Raw genomic sequence first — 20,089 nt, 5'->3', positions numbered from 1 at the left:
ATGGCATGGGAGGTGGGAGAAAGACAGTTACTGGTTTTGTAACTGGTGTTCTTCGAGATGTGTTGCTCATGTCCATTCCAAGTTGGGTTGGGTTGGTGCACACCCAACTTGGAATGCATATGAGCAATCACTTGAAGAACTTGCCATGCTCACAGCTGGCTCAGCTATGAAGAGATGTTTGAGGGCTGTGATTACCGAAGACTCTTTGTATGACTCCCAGTCTCACAATACTCTTAATAGCAGCACCTGTGGGGTGCTGCCCCAGAGTGGCTGGACTCCTCCCAGGGCTTGTGGTAGCCCTGGTGCAGCTCTTTGATTTGGAAATTCCCAGCAGTGCTCCAGGGTCCAAGTGTGTCCCTTCTCTGCCAGGCTGGTGGTGATCTGGATGTAGAACTCAGCATTTCATCTCCTGGTGCGGAGAGCTTTGAGATGGCTGTCCTCCCTGCAGAGCCCTATGAGGTCCAGGATCTCTGCTCCATTCCGGGTGGTGCTAGCCCTATCATTCCCTGGGGCACTAGGTATTGTGAGATGAGCTTTGGCATGGCTCATGGTTCCTCTCACTGTCTTGTAATTCAAGGCAGGCCACATACAGCCAGCTCTTCTGCCTTCAACCTGCTGTATTATGGCTCTGCAAGATAGGGCCAGGCGGTAGAATTGGCTGCAGGTGTGCCTACTGTGGTCAAGTCTGCAGCTGTGGGCCCCTGGAGGCCAATTACTTCAGAATAACAGCCCCTGCAAGGGCATACTAGTGCTATTTTGGAGTAACTATTTTGAATTAGGTGCTTACTCCTCTCAAAACCAGGACCACATTATTTTAAATTAACTCCCAGTTATTTCAGAATAGCAGGTGTGTAGTGTGCACAGACAACCTGTTTATAAATGACTGAGGTTACTTTGGAATAACCCCTCTAGTGCAGACCAGAGCAAAGTGAAAGTAATTTAACTGGCTTGGACCCGAGCAGGCAGCTGCAGTAGTTGCCAGGATGAGAATCTGGTGTAATCGTGTTTATTTACAAAAAGGGTACACAAAGTCCTGTTTCCCTGAATAAAATGGAATAAAACAGGAGACAGTTTCCTTTGCTTGTAGTCTTAAGCTGGGACTCCTTCTGGAGAGTCTGCTGGAAAGTCTCACAAGTGGCTGTGCAGAAAACTGTCCTTCAAGCCTTCCCTGATGAGTACAACCCCTAGACAAATTAGAGGATTGGGCCAAAAGAAGTCTGAAGCAGTTCAAGAAGAAGTGCTGAGTCCTGCACTTGGGATGGAAGAATCCCAAGCATTGCTACAGGCTGGGGACTGACTGACTAAGTAGCAGTGCAGCAAAAAGGACCTGGGGATTACACTGGATGAGAGGCTGGATATGAGTCAACATTGTGTCCTTGTACCAAGAAGGCTAATGGCATATTGGGGTGCATTAGGACAAGCATTTCCAGGAGATCTAGAGAAACTATTATTCCCCTCTACTTATCACTGGGAAGGCCACATCTGGAGTATTGCATCCAGTTCTGGGTTCCCCAGTATAGAAATGATTAAGGGGCTGGAGCAGATGACCTAGCAGGAAAGGCTGAGAGATTTGAGCTTATTTAGTTTACAGAAGAGAAGACTGAGGGGTGATTTGCTAGCAGCCTTCAATGTCCTGAAGGAGGGCTCTGAAGAGGATGGAAAGAAACTGTTCTCAGTGGTGACAGATGGCACAACAAGGAGCAAAGGTCTGAAGTTACAGAAGGGTAGGCATAGGTTGAATATTAGGAAAAAGTACTTTACCAGGAGGGTGGTGAAGCACTGGAATGCATTATCTAGAAAGCTGGTGGAATCTCCATCCCTACAGGTTTTTAAGTCCCAGCTTGACATAGTCATGGCTGGGATGATTTAGTTGGGGTTGATCCTGCTTTAGGCAGAAGGCTGGACTAGATGACCTCTTGAGGTCCCTTCCAGCCCTAGAATTCTAGGATTCTATGATGTACTCTGCATATGGCACTTGTCTGGCTGCTCATAGATCCTGGCCGGGAATTCTGCTTCAGCCCCTGACCCTGTCAGGAAAGCCCTCAAACTTCTCTTCACAGCTGAGCTAGCACACAGCAGGCCGCTGCCACGGAAAGGATGTTGTGCTAACTGGAGTCCAGGCCGGTGAGGAGAGACAAGAACCTCCATGATGGCCAAACGCATATTCCACCACCATGCAGCCTGGCGCTGAAGTCCACCTTGCTGGTGTCCAGGCTGCACGTATAGGGCTTCATGAGCAAGGGGTAGGCAATGTCACCAAGAAGGATGATGGGCATGCCCACCTTTCTGACTCTGACAGTCCGCCCTTGGGGAAGCTCAGGACAGCAAAGCCACCCACAATGGTGTCCACATTTCCCAGCGTGATGACCATACACTGCAGCATCAGGTTGATGGCATAGATGACTTACAGAAGCACAATACTGATGTGCATCTTCCCACACTGAACTGGTTCCTGACAGAGTGGTACCTGTCTGGCCTGCTGAGCTTGCACAGGGTCATGCTGACGTGCTTCTCCACAGGGATGGCGGGGTGTCCTGTCACCTGAGGCAGGGGCGAGCCATTTGCAAAGCTCCTGGACGGTGGCCTTCATCATGCAGAAGTTACACAGCTGAACGATGCGGTCCCACCAGTTGGAGCTGGTGTCACGCTGCCAGAAGTGGCACTCCACAGTGTGCAGGGGACTGAGAGTACCATGCACTAGCAGAAGCGCCAGGACCTGGGTGAGGGGATCTGGAGGAGCCTTGTCATCATCCCACTGGAGCAATGTGCAAGTAGCTTGGAGGAAATGAGCCATGAGATGCAGCTCACAGCCCGTGAGCTCAGCAGTGTTTGCAGCCACTCCGACTCCATGTGGTGAGAGCTGTGGTGTCCACAGCGGTAACCAGGGCACAAGGCTCCATGTGCCCAGTGTTTCCCCTTTATATGTGGGGAGGGGGAGGCAGTGGTGATGTGACTTGTGAGATGGCTGTTCAGAGCAGCTTCCCTAACCAAGCAGGCAGGGGAAGTACCTGCCCTGGTGCCCTCCCCGGAGTGCTTCCAGGAGCTCCAATTCAAAACAGGCTCTAACGTATGTGGACACACCATTTTGGAATAAGTTTTTGCTTATTCCAGGGCTTCCCTGCATTGTGGCTGCATTATTCTGGAATAGTTTATTTCAGAAGACCTCTGGAAAAACTCAGCAGTGTAGACATATTCTTAGAGAGGTACTAACTGCCATTTGGGCCTTAAGGGGCCTGCTTTAGAAAAGACAGACCTGCGGTGTCCTTACAGAGGATACCTGTTAGACATGCACTTAAATAATCCCAAAGGTTTTTTAAAAAGGTGGGTGCTCAGCACCCCAACAAAGCTCTTTAACACCACATGGCTGGTTTGGGGGTCAGTGACATGAACATTTTAATATTTCACAGAAATGTTTCTCCAGCTTTACAAAATTTATGGTGGGATTTACGTTAGACATGAGGATCCTACCATCTCTGGAGTTCAAAACAAACTTACATAATTATTTCTCTGCCTTGGATTGCTTGTTTCTTTCCATTCAAGACAGCAATGTACCAGAGCAGTCCAAGAACTTTCCACTGTCTTCATATCTCCATCAGAGGGCACTCCAGACCCATACAAGTCTAGGAAAAATGCAATGCTTCCACAGTCTGCTCAGGCATTTCAAGTACAACTTGATGCCGGATTCTGCAGCCATTCTGGTCACTCCATTACAAGTGGAGGTATTGAGGCCAAGTGAATAGCAAAAAGTCACACCTTTGATGGTCTGTATATGGAGACGGTGGTGCTAATCTTGGGCAGTCTTTGGGCCGCTTGGCACTGCTCTGCTGATGGCAAAGCAGCTCTAACGCTGGCACAGGAGGAGTCTTTGGTGACACAGACTACGTTGCAGTTCCCGCACCTCCTCCTTCCTTGCAGAACTTGTAGTGAGCTTGACTGGGAAAGAGGAGATGGGGCCAGGACAGCAGGTTTGCAGAAATTTTGGTGGTGCCCAGAATGCCCAAAGCCTGCTCACCTCCCCTGCTCAAACTGTTCCCCCTCCCCACACCTACCTAGCGCTCTGAGGGGCAGAAGGCGCAGGCAGTTGGCTGGAGCAGGGGCTTGAAGGGGCAGCAGAAGCTGCAGGCTCTGGGGTGGGGGAGTTTTTGTGCAGAAGGGGTGACAGTTGAGGCTCTGGGAGGGCTGGGGGTATGTGGGGAGTTTGAAGTGTAGGCTCTGGGATGGAGTTAGGGAAATTGAGATACAGGAGGGGCCCAGGCTCTAGGAGGGCCTGTGGGTATGGGATGGGGGAAGGGTGCAGGCTCGGGGAGGGCCTGTGGGTGCTGGCTTTGGCCTGGGGCTGGGATGGAGGGATCATCCTAGTTACAGGGTCAGGGAGGGAGTTTGGGAGCAGGATGGTGGGTGGGAGGGGCAAAGTGCAGGCTCTGCAAGGAACGGAGTGAACAAGGAGGGCTGGGGGATGAGGGTGGAGGGTGCCATGCTTACCTGGGGCACCTAAGAACATAAGAACGGCCATACTGGGTCAGACCAAAGGTCCATCCAGCCCCGTATCCTGTCTGCCGACAGTGGCCAATACCAGGTGCCCCAGAGAAGGAGAACAGAAGACAATGATCAAGTGATTTATCTCCTGCCCCTGTACTGAAGGCTAGGGCACCATACTTTACCCCTGGCTAATAGCCATTTATGGACCTAACCTGCAAAAATTTATCAAGCTCTTTTTTTAAACCCTAATAGAGTCCTGGCCTTCACAGCCTCCTCCGGCAAGGAGTTCCACAGGTTGACTGTGCGCTGTGTGAAGAAAAATTTCCTTTTATTAGTTTTGAACCTACTACCCATCAATTTCATTTGGTGTCCCCTAGTTCTTGTATTATGGGAAGAGGTAAATAATTTTTCTATATTCACTTTCTCCACACCATTCATGATTTTATATACCTCTATCATATCACCCCTCAATCGCCTCTTTTCCAAACTGAAAAGTCCCAGTCTCTCTAGCCTCTCCCCATATGGGACTCATTCCAAACCCCTAATCATCTTAGTCGCCCTTTTCTGAACCTTTTCTAATGCCAATATATCCTCTGGCAGTGGCTCCTGGGAGGGAAGGACAGGAGTCTCTGGGGACTTGGCTCTCCCGCCCCCACACCCCTCCCCCGTGAATCCCTGGCCTAACCTGCCACCCCCCTCAGGCAACTTAAAATGCCCTGGGGGCCCCCAGTACCACCACCAGCAGGGCTCTGTGTGGTGCACTGCCCCAGCTCCCTCTCTCCTTCCCCGGGCCGCAGGAACGCCGCTGCCAGGGGCCATGGGGAGTGAGCAGCAGGAAGCCATTCAGTCCCCCTGCACTGGCGGCGCCAGCAGGGGCCCCAGGGGTAGCAGGCAGGGCCAGGGGTTGTGGGGGGAGCATGCGGGGAGGCAGGGCATCTGGGGGGCTGACGGGGCAGGGAGCGCAGAGGGCAGCAGGCAATGGGTTTTGGTGGAGCCTAATCCCAAGCCACGAATAGTCCTGGTGCCAGGGCTCCATGGATGCATGTAACTCCCAGCTGTGGATGTGGCCGGGGTTTGCCTGCCCCCTGGTGGCCCCCTCTGGTTAGCTCTGTGAGGCCATTGCAGCCACTGTAATGTATAACCCCCTGCAGGCTGCTCTCACTTAAGCTGGGGGCCTAACCCAGCGCACAGCCAGCCCCTCCGCAGTCGGGCACTCCTTGACGGCACACCTGAGCGGCGGGGTCGCTAGGCTGAGCGGGTTCCAAAGCCAGGCAATAATATAAGCCTCTCTCTCCCCTGGGACTATGCTGCGGATGCCAGGTAAGAAGCAGCTGGCCAGCCCGAACAATGGAATAATTTATCATCATCGCATGTCGTTTTGCGCCTGCAGTTAATACCTGCTGCTTCGTGGAGCAGCGCCCCTGCCTGTGCGCCCGCCGCACGAGGGGGGGGAGGTACCTGAGCCCCCTTGATCAGGTGCTTATCAGCAATGTCTGCAGGGCTGCACCTGAGAGGGCGAACCTGCCGCCACTCCAGGTCCTTCCCAACCCCCTGCGGTAGAGCACTGTGGGGTCTGCAGCAGCTCGCCTTGTGGCTCTGCTTATATTTGTACTCTTCCTCCAGTCCTTCGCTGGCCACGTCTATTCTAGTTCAGTGTTGGTACCATCCTCCCCCCTCCTCTTTCCTTCTGCGTTTGCCCAATCCAGGCTGTGGTGTTTTAGGGCTTTTGATTGGCAGCCTCAAGTAACAACTGATGCTTCCAACCTCCCCAGCCCTCCTGCAGGTCTTCTCTTCCAGCAATGACTGCCACTCGAGCTGCCTCTGCTGCACTGGAGAGACCCGCTTGCCCTCCAAGAGCAAGGCCAGGTTAAGTTTTAAAAGCACAGCTGATAAATTTCGGGGGCCAGGTTGAAGCCGTTCCCCATGTTGCCTCCTAAAATCGATTTGTATAGTTAGAGGTGCCTTTCCCTCATGTTAGTATCTTAGCATCTCGTCCACATGAATTAATTCACCTTCACAACACCCCTGTGCAGGGCAGTATGATTATCCATATCTTGGGAAACAGAGAAATTTAGTCCCTGAGGAGATTTTCCACGGACACACAGGGTTGCTCGCGCAGCCAGGAACAAAACCAAAGTGGCCTGAGTTCCATTCCAATGCCTTCACCACAATGCCACCTGTTCGCTCCCTTCATGGCCGCATCCCTCCACCCTGCACGACGCAGCACTCTGACATAAGCAGCTTTGACAGCAGTCCTAAAAACGTATCCATGGCTTAGTGCAGCTTCACTAACTGAAGGCAATCATCAGCGAATGCTGTAAAAGAGACCTAGGTTCTAGGCCAGAGAAATGCCCAATTCTGCCGCTCTTGCTTGTGCTAAGTAAATAGCCTTGCTCCGATATGCTATGATAATCCACGGGGCTCAGATCATGGCTGCTGTAATTCTGGTCACTGAAAATATTAGTACAAAAGGATAATTAAAGGTATTGAAAAGTAAACGTTCCTTCCATTGTAACATGGGTAGTATGCTGCTAGTGTAGAAATAAATATTCAAGAAAGAATAAAAAACTCCACTGATTAGACTACCCCAATCTTTCCAGTCTCTTTGAAATGTGCCTGTAATGCACTGGATGCTAATTTTTGTTCAGGTAACACAAGCATTCATGAAAAAATGCAATCTTTAGCCAGAAAATACCTGTAAACCTGAGGATGGATGGATGTCCTTTTTGAGAGAATTTAAGCTGACTCTTTTGGGTTTAACCTATGATAAAATCATGTATTAAAACCGTCCTATTTTTGTTGATATTGCCCCCTTGAGAGTATTAAAACATTTGAATTATTTTGTCTTCTCAGTACATTCAAATTAGACAGCAAAGCAAGGCTCGTTGTTCTGTAGTTGATGTAAGGTTGCCAGCTTTCTACTTGCAGAAAACCAAACGCCTGCCTTGCCTGGTTCCTGCATTGCCCTTTCTCCAAGGCCCTGCCCCTCACACACTCCATCTCTTAGCCTGTTGTTACTCACTTTTCCCCACCCTTGGTCACTCGTGCATTTTCATCAACTGGGGTACAGGAGGAGGTTTGGGGGTGGGATCTGGGCAGCTGAGTGGGGCTGGGGGTTGAGGTGTGGCAGGAGATAAGGGATCCAGCTGGGGCTGCAGGTTCTCAGACAGGACCAGTGATGAGGGATTCAGGGTGCAGGAGGGGGCTCTGGAATATGGCTGAGGGGTTCCAAGTATGGGAGATACTCCAACCCCTTTCCTAGCCTGGAGTTGTGGGAGGGAGGGAGAGCTCTGTTGCGGGGGTGGGAGGGGTGCAAACTCCAGAGTGGGTCCAGAAACAAGGAGTTCAGAGTATAGGGGAAGGCTGGGGCAAGAGATTAGGGTGCTCGGGATGAGGGTCCCAGCCAGGGGTGTGAGCTCTGGGTCGGGCCATGGATGAAGGATTTGTGGTGTGTGGTGGGGGGGAGGTCGGGCAGGGGCTCTGCGAGGGAGTTGGAGTAGGGCTGGGGCAGGTAGTAGGGGTGCAGGGTCTGGGTGGTGCTTACCACAGGCACCTCCAGGAGGTATTGATAGGTCCCTGCAGCTCCTAGGTATGGGAGGGTCTCTGCACTGTCCCTGAGTGTCAACTCTGCAGCTCACTTTGGCTCAGAACTGCAGCCAATGGGAGCAGTGGGGATGGACCCAGTGCTCTGGGGCACAGGTTGGCATTTTGCTTGCCACCTAGAAGCCACAAGGACACGTTACCACTTTCCAGGAGGTGCCAGAGATGAGCATCACCGTGAGCTCACATCCCAATCTCCCACCAGCCTGCCTGAAGCTGACCTGACTTTAAACAGCCCAGCGCTGCCAGGGTCCCTTGTCGACTGGATATTCTGGTTGAAAACTGGGCGCCTGACAAGTTGGCAGGGCTGGCTTACGCAAAGAGCTTGAGGGGCTGCAGCCCAAAGCCCCAGGCTAAAAGGGGCCCCACAACTCAGGGCCCTGGGATGCAGCCACTGAAGCTCCTGAGAGCTGCATCCCTGGCTGGGAATGGGGAGGGAGGTGGCTCAGCGCACTGCACTCCCAGCCCCCCTGCCACCTGGGTTGGAACCGCAGTGCTGCGAGTGCAGGGAGCTCTGTCTCTGTGCTCCCTGTAGGCTGTTCCCCTGCCTCTGCCATTTGCCAGGAATCCCAGCCAACGGGAACAGCAGGGCTAGTGTCTGCAAGTGCAGAGCCGCACAGAACCACCTGTTCACCCCCCAGCGCACACCTGCACCCTACGTCCTGCCCAGACCCTGCCTCCTTACTCCCACCCCAGCCCACGCCTGGGCAGAGCCTTCCCACACGCTGATCTTGTTATTCTGGCCCCACCCTGGAACCTGGTGGGGGGGGAGGGGCATAAAATTTGCTGCCCCAGGCTCCAGAAGAGTTAATCCAGCCCTGCAAGTTAGTATCACCTTCTCCTTCACCTTCCTGGCTGTTGTCATGCAGGGCCGTCAGTGGGGGAGGGGGAAAAGGGAGCAGTTGCCCAGGGACCCAGAGGTTTAAAAGGACCTTGGGTGCTGCCATGGCTACCATAGGAGTGGCTGTGCCCAGAGCCCCAGGCCCTTTATATTGCCCCTGGAGTGCCTCACAGCATGCTCCTGATGGCTCTCAGAGCTGGCAGGCAGGGCAGGGGCAGCGTGTTGCTCTCTTGGCGGTGCTGAGGCTTGGTGGCACTGGCCCCGCCCCTTCTGCCCAAAGCCCCGCCCCTCACAAGAGTGCAGAGCGGTCCCCGCCGCACCTTGCCAAAGGGCCCAGCACATCGGTTGGCCTCCCTGGGGCTATGTGTCCCTCCTTGGATTGCCCATTTAGAGAACAGCAGCCTATTACTGCTTTAGCCAACGGATTTGTTTAGCTCACCTGGGTCGAGACCAGTGCTGAAAGCCCTGGGAACAGTTCCCTCTGGCTTCCTGTGATGGCTTTTATACACACAGGCTGTCCAGCTGAGCTTTCTTTGGAGCCATCCAGGTGTAGCATGGCAGTAGGCTGTTTTAAAATGTTGGCCACCAGATGATTTTATTTTAAAAATTACCTAAGTATTTTGTTCAAAGAAACAAGAAATGGCAGACCAGCTCTTTCAAGTTGTTTCCCATATTGCCAACACAGGGGTCGACTCTCACTATATTAGTCACAGAGGTTATTCTACATCCCTGTGTGGCTGTCCATGATTAAAATTAGCAAAATAATCATACTAATTAACCGTGGTTATTTTATTATTAAAGGAAAAGAAATCATTAGATACAAGAAAACAAACGACAGCACACAAATGATAAATTGGCTACTTCCCTGACAAGATATTCTGCATGCCGCTCTGGAGAAATTTTAGTAGCAATTATATCTTTGCAAGTAGACCCACTTGTGGTAGAGTACTTTTTCCCTTGAGAATTTGAAACTGTCAGGCACATTTAGCCCGGACTCTCCAGGTTCGTTGTCTGACCGCGAGAGACAGGCAACACCAGCAAGGTCAGATTTCACAACTCTTTATTGCAGGGTGCACACAACAATACCGAGTGAGCCCGTCTCCCTCCTGTGATTCCGGGGCATAAGGTGGGGGGGTTAGATTTTGCCATACAAACAGCTTCAAGAGTCGTCCATCCCTCCTTTGGCTTATAATTGTACCATACACATAAGTAATCCATTTGTCCTAGTCGAATATCAACCAAGATGTCCCTCAGGGCATTCATCCTTTCCGTGGAAAAAGTTCCACAACCCGGTCTTGTTCTAGCACGCAGGCTCCCAGAAGCCCTCAGGCAGGCAGCTGAGAGTGTGCAGGCAGCAGGGACCCCACGCTGCCGTTCACACAGCTCCCAGCCACGATGCCCCGGGGGAAGCCGCAGCTCCTCTGGCACCATAGCCAGCAGCCGGGACCCCCGCCCATCCCAGGGACTGTGCAGGGAGTTGGGGGAGTCCTCCCAGGAGGGGAGCCAGCCCCCCCAAATGTTGGGGCCCCTCCTGGACAGACGCCGAGCTGCAGAACCTCCTCACCCTGTGGGAAGACAAGGAGGTCCTGCTGCAGATGGGGATCTGGCGCCAAAACGCCGTGGTGTTCAAGTGTTTGGCCAAGGACCTCACCGGTCAGGGTCACACCACCCAGAACCCAGACCAGGTGAGGTCCAAGGTCAAGGAGCTCCAGCAGGAGTACTGCCGGGCTTGGGACATGGCCAGGCGGTTGGGGCAGTGCCCACCAGCTGCCCCTACTTTAATGAACTCGACTGCCTCCTTAGGCCCAAGGAGGTGGGCTCGCTGGCTGTGTACCTGGACACCACCGACCCCCCGACTGAGCCGGAGGAGATGGGGACCAACGGGGGAGGACCGGCCCAGACCACTGGCCACCCGCAGGCGCTCTCCCCCTGGATCCAGGCCAGCACTGACAATGGGGGCTCAGGTGAAGGGGCCCTCGTGATTGAAGTCCCGTCTGGCCCATCCAGCCTGGCCCCCTCCAACCACATCTCGCCAGAGTTCTCGAGGGACCCACAGGTATGTACCGTGCATGCGGGTGGCCGCTGGGTCAGGGGAGGGGGTGCATATTCCTGCGTGCGGTGGCTGCAGCCCACACACAGGGACATCAGCCCCAGGACACAGGCAGGCCAGACAGCCCCACCACCCCAGCCCCAGAGGGCTGACATGTGGCACCCACAACCATGCGCCACCAGGCTGCGGAGGGATGGAGGGTGGCAGAGGGGAGCCAGTGCTCCCACAACCCAGAGGGGGGGACCCTGGATGCGGTCCGTGCAGGGCCCCTGGGATGGGGTGGGAGGGACGGGGGTTCCAGAGGTCCCTCACCAGGACTAATAGCCCATTCCTCTCCCCTTATGTCTCCACAGCTCCAGCAGCCAGCAGCCGGACCAGCACTGTGATGGGCCCATGGAGCCCGACCACAGAGGGTGAGCGGGAGCGGCCCAGGCCTCCGTCCAGGACAGCATGGGGCTGCTGCCGGTCCCTCCACCAGCGCCACCGGGCTGGGGAGGAGGAGGCAGGGGACATGGCTCACATGGCCACCCAGGGGGAGCTGACAGGCATCATGCGGGAGTGGCTTGCCATGGAGCAGCAGGCATGGGACCGAGTGGCGTCCAACCTGGATGCCCTCACCCAGGCCGTGATCAGCCACCTGGCCCCTGCCTCCGCTCCATTGTGGGTCACTCCCACACCGCCCCCGTCACCCCCACCCCAATGTTTCCTATGCCCCAGTTGCCCACACGTCCCTTTCCCTCGCCCCCAGCGGTTCCCCCTGCCCCAATCCCCCATCCTCCTGCCTTCCCCCACAATGGCCCCCACAAGGAGGCCAACCTTGCGGCCCTGCTCCCTCCCCACCTCACCCCGGCTAGCTTCATCTGCCTGGCCCACACCCTGCAAGCCAGGGCTGGCCAGATGGAGGCTGAGCCCCTGGCCTCGGCCTCCCCACATGCCGAACCCAGCACAGGTGCGGGGAACACGCGTGAGCTGTGCCCCTACCTTCCTTTGGCGGGGCCCCCAGACATGGGGAGGAAGGAGCAGGCACGGGTGATGGGGCTGCCGGCCATTGAACCCCCATGGAGGGGTAAGGCCCCCCCACCCCGGCTCCCTGTTCACCCTCCCCCCACACATATATGTAGTTCACCCTCCCCCCCCGACACGTGTGTAGTTCTCCCCATTCACCCTCCCCTGCCACATGTATATAGTTCCCCCCCCCCAGTAAATGAGGGGCACAGTTTTGTAAGTAAATAGTTTATTTTTATGGTTTACCCTGTGTCCCCTGTGCATGTGTGCTGGTGGGTGGGCGTGTGTGTGTGCGCACGCGCGTGCAGGGTGTGGGTGGGGGGAGGAGTTTGCAGGGTGGGGGGGTTACCATGGCCCTCGCTCAAAGGCCTGGTGCTGGGCCTCTCTTACGTGCACCCCGTCCTGCTGGGCCTGGTGGCACAGGGCGGCAGGGGGCTGTTCATACCCGCGCTCCATCTTGGCGACCCACCCCTGCATATAGGGCTTGTGTTTTGCCTCCACCAGGTTATGGAGGGTGCAGCAGGCCCCAGCCACTGCCGGGAGGTTGGGGAGGCCCACCTCCAGCCTGGAGTAGAGGCATCTAAACTGCCCCTGGACGCGGCCGAACGCCTGCTCCACCTTGTTCCAGGCGCCATTCAGGGGCTCATTAAAAAGGTGCTGGCTCAGCAGGTTGTGCCCAGTGTATGGCTGCATTAGCCAGGCCTGCAGGGGGTAAGCCGCATCTGCTACGATGCAGGGTGGCATTGTAGTGTCCCCAGCGGAGAGCTCCCACCAGGGGATGAAGGTCCCCTCGGCTGTATGACATCCCACACCTGAGTTCCGGAAGACCCTTGCGTCATGTGCATGGCCGGCCCAGCCCACATAGATGTCCTGGAACTGGCTGTTGGCATTGACCGGCTGTTGGCAGGGATAGGGATGGGCATGGGTGAATGGTACCCCTTGCGATTGACGTAGGCCCCGTGGCTGTGCTCCAGGGCCCGGATGGTGATATGGTTGCCATCCAGGGCCCCAAAGCAGCTGGGGAAGCTCAGCTCCTGGAATCCCTGGATGGTGTCATCCAGGTCCCTGACGCAAACCAGCTGCCTCAGGAGCACCTTGTTGATTGCCCGGATGACCTGCAGGGCATGGGGGGGGCTCACCTGTTAGTGTGGGGTGGGGTGCGGCTTGCCCGTCCATATCCATCCCCATCACTGCACCTGTCCCCAGGGTGCCTGCCCATGCCCATCCCCATCCCCACCCCATCCCCGGGGTACCTGCCCTTCTCCCGATGGTGCCTGTTGCCAGGCTGCCTCCTGCCCCCCGCATGCAGTCTAGGTGTGAGCTGGGCATGGCTCACCTCGATGAGGATGGCCCCGACGGTGGCTTTGCCCACCCCAAACTGGTGGCTGACGGATGGGTAACTGTCCAGGGTGGCCAGCTTCCATTGGGCAATGGCCACCCTTTTGTGCAGGGGGAGCGCCGGCCCCAAGCGTGTGTCCTGGTGCTGGAGGACTGGGGCGAGCCAGTGGCACAGCTCTAGGAATGTCCCTTTCATCATCCTGAAGTTCTGTTGCCACCAGTCGTCGCCCCAGTCCTCCAGCACCAGCTGGTCCCACCAGTGACTGCTTGTGGGGAAGCTCCTCAGGCAGCGGGTGGTCCAGGGAACTGGCTGGGGATGGTGCGCCCTGAGGATGGCATCCAGGAGGTGGCTATTGTGCTGGCCACCCGGAGCTGCTGCAGCAGAGCAGCCAGGGCACTGGCCATGGCTGCGATGGAGCCGGGGGGCGCTGCTCGGGGTCCATGGGGGCCTGGTATACCACCTCTGCTGTCTCCCTTCCTCTCTCTGCCTGGGGACAGGGTTGCTGGCCCTCGGAGTGTGCAGGCTGAGGCACAGGGGTGGGGGACCTTTAAGCGGACGGCGGGCAGTGGCCCCAGAAGGGCTCGTCCACCATGCGACCCTGCCTGTGGCACTTCCTGCCCCTGCTCTTTTGAAAGAGCGCCTTGGCATGTGTAGACGCTCTCTTTTGAAATTGTGCTGGAGGCCTTTCAAAAGAACGGAATGAACCTTCGGTCCCCGCTGATGTGTGGGGATGCTCCATTTTGAAAGACCATCTTTTGATGTTCTCTTTCAAAAGACGTTCCTTCGAAACAGAACTGTACTGTAGACGCAGCCAGTGATATTAGCAAATTATATTAGATGCTTTGCATTTAGTTAAAATTATTGCAAATATGCCATTCAAAATGGATTAAAATTTTAACTCTAGGAAGGACACAAAGGGGTTCTGCCAAACATTTCCCAGCTAAAGTTTCAAAGATGCAAGCAGAGATTTTCTTGCAAAAAGGGTGGTGGGCATGTTGAAGGCCCACTTCACCTCTAGGTCCTATGGGTGACAGAGGACAGGTCACTTGATGGTTCCCCTTTCAATTCGTTCCCACTGAAGCACCTAGCATTGTCCATGGCAGAAGGCAGGATACTGGGCTATGTGGCCTGTTCTTATGTTTCTTGTAACTCTCTCACAGATTTCAGGGCATCCATGCAGTAAGAGGCATATCATCTGCCTTCTTGTGGTTACTACCCACACACACTGGGAAGGATGATACATGAAAACTCTGTGCAGAGAACAACAGAATTCCCTCTTCCCAGGAGGGGGCACTGTGCCCTTAGTTTCCAATGCTGCCAATCAGGTAACTTAATGCTTATGAAGGGCAAGGTCGTCTTTGCCCTTGGTACCTGAACAGAGAAGTAAGAGGGTGTTAGTCCCCTGTATTGGGAATGTTACCAGTCGGCCACACCGTAGTGGGAGCAGGGAAGGCAGTCCATTCAGGACAACATGCCATTAAGGTCAGCGTGGGAATGTGCAGTACAACCCAGCCCAGCTGAGATTAGCAGAGGGGGATGAAATCTGCTACTGGAATAGGCCGGTTCCTCCCTGAATAATGTGGTAGCCAGAGAATTGTGATTCCATCCTTACGCCTTACTCCAGGCAATTGCCAAGTGACAATAATTTACCAAAAGCTAAGCACTGCCACAGAAGTCATCGCTGAGAGAGGACAAAGAGGGAGCCCAACGCTGTCACTTCTTTACAGGCATCTTGCAGAGCAGAGCTGTGTTTTAAGAACAGTTTTCACTGATTTCCAAGATCACATTAAAAGATTCTCCACACCGTGAATTAATAGTGTGTTGCTGTGAAGCACAGCAACTAGCTGAGTCAAATGCATGGCAATCATCTCTGTCCCAGACACTCTCCTTTACTATGTTAAATCATTGAGCCTTTTAAAGTAATTTTATCATGTTACCAATACCCTATAGAAATGAAAGTTGTAATCTAAAAATAAGACCCAGGATTCCGTGGCCTCTGGCTTTGCGGAAGTGCTGAATAACGGCTCGATCCGTTAATGCAAAGCTCTCTCGCTCTCTCTGTTTAAACAACACTTGTTTGAAATTAAACTAACAAAGCAGGGAACGAAACCAACTGGGTCAGGTTTGCAAAGTCACTGTGTGAAATGTATTGATCTATCATTTCACCGACATTAATTTAAATCTCCCAGAAAGCCTAGTTATGTGATGCTAAATTAAATAGTGGTAGGTTGGCAGCACTTGCAAACTCACCTGCAGTGCCAGCAGAGGATGCCATGTTGCTGCCAGCATACACCACGTGCTGAGGCTCGCTATATGCGTCACCCTGGATCCTGTAAAGTGCCAGAGGAGCAAACATCGGTATTTAAGGAGAGGAGCGGCATAAGTGACTTTAAGTCCCTCTGTGCAGTCCAGTCTTGAGTCTGCTGCTCTGCAAAACAGTTTGCCTGGTTTAAGTTAGAGCAACCTGAACACTGCTTCAGTTTACGCCATTTGCCAGAGGTGGACTCTAATGTCTATTACAGCACCTGAGACTGGCATACAAAGACATGCTGGCCACTCCCTTTTCCTATAGGGGATGATTTCTGCATCCCCTATAGGCAGAGGGGGGCACAAGAGCAGAGGGGGGCACAGTAGCCCTAAGCTACCTGGGGATCCTACTGTGTCATGTTCCTCCAACAGCTGTCCAGGCCAGCTCTAGGGCTGATTTGTGCTCATGGGATCGCCCACAGCAGCCTTCATGATGAGGGGAATCAGAATGTTTAGCTGTACTGTAACCATCTGAACACAAGTTCTCTGAGTACTCCTGAGCTCACCATCTGGCCCCACAACCTGTGTTTGCCATGGGGAAGCTTCCAGCTGCTTTGACGCTATTCTTTTCTGCTACATCCAGAAGGCCAATCAAAGAACAGTGACTTCTGCCTAAGGAAAGCTTCTCACAGTTCCAATTGGCTTGTGCAGGAAGAAGGTGACTCTTTGGATCCCTTAGCGTAGCTCCTGCCTGGAGCTCACAAGTGGATTATTCACACCAAACAATGAAGTTGATGACTTTGTCTCCCAGTGGGACCAGGTTAAGGATGTTTTAGACAAGCTGGACACGCACAAGTCCCTGGGGCCAGAAGCAATGAATCTGAGGGTGCTCCTCCATGTGTTTCCAAATGGATTCTCTGAGGTCTGCTGCATGATTTTTCCAGGGACTGAGGTGAGGCTGACCATATAGTGGAACAGGAAGAAGAGCAACCTGTGATCTCAGTGTAGATGGCTGCTGCCCCACTCCCCTCATCCCTCCCAAAATGGCATCCTTGCTCACATAGGGTGTGCGATACTCTACCTCAGTTCCCCCCTCTGCTTGAGGAGGAACAGGGACTTGAACAGTGGTGTCTACCTACCAGGTGAGCACACTAGCCACTGAACTATGGAGTCATTCTTGTTCACTGATGTCCTCCGGGACAAGACATAGTTAACATGCACTGGAAAAGCTTCAATGGGAGATTAAGGGAGCCAGACATTAGAGTCTTCCATAGCTCAGCAGTTAGGGCATGCAGCTGGAAGACCCCTGTTCAAACCTGTTTTGTCCTTCAGAAGAAGGAATTGAACCTGGCTCATCTAAGCTGCGTCTACACGTGCACGCTACTTCGAAGTAGCGGCACTAACTTCGAAATAGCGCCCGTCACGTCTACACGCGTCGAGCGCTATTTCGAAGTTGAAATCGACGTTAGGCGGCGAGACGTCGAAGTCGCTAACCCCATGAGGGGATGGGAATAGCGCCCTACTTCGACGTTCAACATCGAAGTAGGGACGTGTAGACGATCCGCGTCCTGCAACATCGAAATAGCGGGGTCCTCCATGGCGGCCATCAGCTGGGGGGTTGAGAGATACTCTCTCTCCAGCCCTTGCGGGGCTCTGTGGTCACCGTGGGCAGCAGCCCTTAGCCCAGGGCTTCTGGCTGCTGCTGCTGCAGCTGGGGGTCCGTGCTGCATATACAGGGTCTGCAACTAGTTGTTGGCTCTGTGTATCTTGCACTGTTTAATGAAAGTGTGTCTGGGAGGGGCCCTTTAAGGGAGCGACTTGCTGTTGAGTCCGCCCCGTGACCCTGTCTGCAGCTGTGCCTGGCTCCCTTATTTCGATGTGTGCTACTTTGCCGTGTAGACGTTCCCTCGCTGTGCCTATTTCGATGTTGGGCTGAGCAACGTCGAAGTTGAACATCGACGTTGCCAGCCCTGGAGGACGTGTAGACGTTATTCATCGAAATAGCCTATTTCGATGTCGCAACATCGAAATAAGCTATTTCGAAGTTGGGTGCACGTGTAGACGTAGCCCTACAGCCCAACAGAGTTCTAAAGCTCCTGAGCTAAAAGATAAAGGGGAAACTGCCACTGCTTCCTTCTCCTCATGGCTATTACATGTGCAGTTAGGTGTGCTCTGAGCACACAGACCAGACTGGGCCCTGCAGGCAAGGCAATGCCAGGTTTTACCTGGTTTGATGATCCTGCTAAGGCATGACCCACGTGCTGGTCATTACTCCGAGCCTGCCATGTTCATGCCCAGGGGCAGAAAGTGAATTTTATTCTACGTTGTGCAACGTGAACACCCTGCCAACTGAGTTTTAATTGCAGGAGCTGTAGTATGAAGGGTGATAAAGCAAAAAGGAGCTATACAACTTTATTTTCACATCATCAGCTGAATTCTCACACAGGGACTAGAAAAAATCACCTTTGTGCTTGTAAATGGAAGAAATTTGATTTGAAAAGCATTGTGAGGTAATGGGGGAAATCCCAGCTCCTTATTTAAATCAAATGTCATTTTTCTGAGGATTTTGGTGGTGTCATTGTTTCATCCAATACAGTGCATCACAATGTTGATTTTATAGGTACAGGGCAGACCATTCTCTGATTGCACTTTGCCACAAATTCCTTATTCACACATTTTTCTCAGAGGAGCTGCTAGTTGGTGGCTAGATGAATGGCTGTGTATAATTAGAAAGATTACCAGCGTGTGCTATGCTCTGCTTGTTTTGGACTTTTTTACCTAGTAAAGCTCAGTTCAGATGCAACGGCTTTTTCTTTCTTTCTTTCACAATTTATATTTAACTCTGTGGTTTAGATACTGTCTCTATTTGTCTCACTCAGCCTTTCAGCATACTCTTAATCATTATTTCACCCATAGTTGTAACCCTTCTAGCTCCTACCTGTGTGCTTCAATGGCTATGCCACATACCACTTGCTAGTTTCGTTCCTCATAAAGATGCAATGATAACATTATTAAAAGTAATGGACATTTTCCTCTGTAAAAATGCAATGACTTTTTTCCCACTAACTACACTCTCATGGCAACGTCTATTCCTTTACAGTATAAGTTTCATATGCCCTGGTGACTACATTTTAATACCACTGAAAGTTTGATGGGGTCTCCAGAGAAGGGTGAGGGCACAATTCCCAAACGATGAAAGTAGGCTTGTTGGCCAAGGTCCTGTACAACTGATTTTGGGGCTGATGAGGTTTTAATTTTGAGATTTACCTATTTTTTATTTCTGCAGCTCAGAGAGGACATGGATTTTTGAGATCCCTTGAGTCTCTTTGTCAAAAATGGAGGCCTTCAGCCGCTCATAGGGCACAATCAACTATCTAATCCCTCAGGTTAGCAATTATGTTCCCACAGGTTTTCTGTCTTGTTGTCATTAGCCAGAAATAGCTCAATGTTTATACAGTTGAATCAATGGTTTTTTGTCTTTGTTCTTTTCAGGTGATGCTATATGGGAAGTGCGTTAGTCAAAATTTCACAAAGTGCATGAAAGCTTTTGGAACAGGAATGAGAGATAGAATGATACTGTGCCCAGTCTAGAAATCCTTACTCTGGCACTTGATATAAAGCCATCAGGTCTGGACTCAGAGGCTGACGTTATTTGACATTCAGCTTGTTTCTGCTTGAAGTCAATAGAAATATTGGACTGAATTATAATTTAAAGACTCAACCTACTTTTATGTAAGCATTCTCGCTGGACAAAACATTCTGATAGGACTGTATAATAATTACAATAAATATGATATAAACTACTATAGACACTTCCCTTCCACCACCCTCAAAAGAACCCCATGCTGTACTTACAGGGTTACTTCTCAAACCCAAAACAATGTATAACTCACCACACGGCAAGGAATGATCTATTTATTCCATGATTTATAGCTGTTAGCAGAATCTTCACATTTAAGTCACAAAAGAAAATAGCTGAGCCAGGAAAGGTTTATCTAAAGATTGAGCACTGTTGACATTCACTGAAAAGGTGTGACTTTGTTGTATAACTGAATCTTTGACAAATGGGGTAACCATGAATATACGTGTCCTTTTTTGGCAAAACTATGCTGCTAAATTGACACTGGGACAGGCTATCTCTAGAGTCCACAACCAAAGAGAATGCTGCAAGGTTTATTTAAAAATGGTTCTTCCCCTGTATGACTGCTTGACATGAACTATATTTACCTAGCAGAATGAAGGCGTTTTCCTGCTTGAGTTTATTGCAAGACACCCAGCAACTTACTGTGACAGGACAAGAGGGGAATAAATGAAATAATTTTAATGTAGTATCAACAGTGTATGATAAAAGAACATTTTTTTGCAAAATTCTGCATATGAATATATTGCATTGTATAGTTTTAGACAAATTTACAGCAAGGATATAATATGCTTTTTAAACACTAATTTGTAGAGGATTAACAAATTAATTTTTCTTCTGTATAGAAATGGGAGTATGATTCTTCTTTTTGAGATAGTTTGATGTTCT

The sequence above is a fragment of the Carettochelys insculpta genome, chromosome 2 (genome assembly GCF_033958435.1).
Source record: "Carettochelys insculpta isolate YL-2023 chromosome 2, ASM3395843v1, whole genome shotgun sequence".
Lineage (NCBI taxonomy): Eukaryota > Metazoa > Chordata > Testudines > Carettochelyidae > Carettochelys > Carettochelys insculpta.
The sequence above is the reverse complement of the archived record's forward strand: the minus strand, read 5'-3'. Positions refer to the sequence as shown.